This window comes from Penaeus monodon, chromosome 15 (genome assembly GCF_015228065.2).
Source record: "Penaeus monodon isolate SGIC_2016 chromosome 15, NSTDA_Pmon_1, whole genome shotgun sequence".
Classification (NCBI taxonomy): domain Eukaryota; kingdom Metazoa; phylum Arthropoda; class Malacostraca; order Decapoda; family Penaeidae; genus Penaeus; species Penaeus monodon.
In genome coordinates, this window is record NC_051400.1 from 3846879 (window position 1) to 3848049 (window position 1171).

Here is a 1171-nt window from a genome sequence, read left to right on the forward strand (position 1 = left end):
CACTATGTATGTCTATATCTGTAGAAAAAGCCTTCCCAAGTAATAATAAAAAAATTTAAAATAGTGAAACAATTTCTTATGCTCTTAAAATTATATGCTGTAAATTGACATTTCAACTTGCAGTTTTTCTATTAAACAGATGATTTTTTATTATTTATCTCTGTAAAGGAGGAAAAAATTGCCCCGAGGAATATTCAAACATTTAGAAAATAGATTTGTTAAACCAATATATCACGGGTCCCCCTTTAAATCAACCGTGAAATCAATTGAATTTTTAAATGATAAAACCCTAACATAGAGTTTCATTTGAAATTTTTTAAAATAAAATTTTGAAAACCCTACATTATAAAAAAACTTTCTAATCTTCCGTTCCATACTTTTATTAGTCTGTGTTCATATGTTCTTGTCCTTACGGGAATGTTTGATGCCCGAAAGGATCTTGATAAAAGTTTTTTAAGCTTAAAACCCCCCCTTTATTAATTAATAATACAAAATTATCATAACATTAATTTAATTAAATGATTTTCTTGACTTTCAGGCAAATGTTGATTCTATATCAAAATATTTTTTGAAGAGTTTAAAAAAAAAAACATCCTAAAAAACGTGTTCAAATTAAAATGAATTTAAGTAGGGAAAAAGGGAAACCGGGCATTATATAATTTGAACTTAAAGAGCGGTAAAAAAAAATCACAGACGCCGCTAATTAGATAATTTTTCGTTGATACTAACAGTCAGGTTTTGGGTCACCCAAAAAAAACTTTTTCACTTACAGGTTTTCAGCATTCTTAATAGCAGAGCAAGAAACAGAGAAGAATCAGGTTTCATTAGATTATTAGAAGCTAAAAAAATCGCAAGCACAATATTATTTGTATTATGTTTTGGAGGAAAAAGGAAGTGGGTAATCTTATATGAAAAACAAAGCCCACGATAATAAGAACGCATGCGAACCGCACCCCCATTTCCCTGGGGGACTCACCCAAGAGGAGGTGCTTCGCCGAAGTAGTTCGTTTCAAAATTTTTTCCCCCGGTGAAAAATCTTTTGTCAAAAGGTAATTTCTAAAAATTTTTTTTTCTAACCAATTTTCATGAAAAAAATCAAAATTTGGCGATTGGGAAAAATGGGGTTTTATCCATACCAAATTTGTGAAAAGTATGAATGAAAATTTAAATT

At 29.5% G+C, this 1171-nt stretch overlaps 1 protein-coding gene across 1 annotated transcript in view; it reads right to left on the bottom strand.

Annotated features, from left to right (window-relative positions):
* Window positions 1-1171, bottom strand: part of LOC119581661 (rhodopsin-like) — a 19583-nt gene that overhangs the window by 5457 nt on the left and 12955 nt on the right. The gene's annotated exons all lie outside the window — the stretch shown is intronic.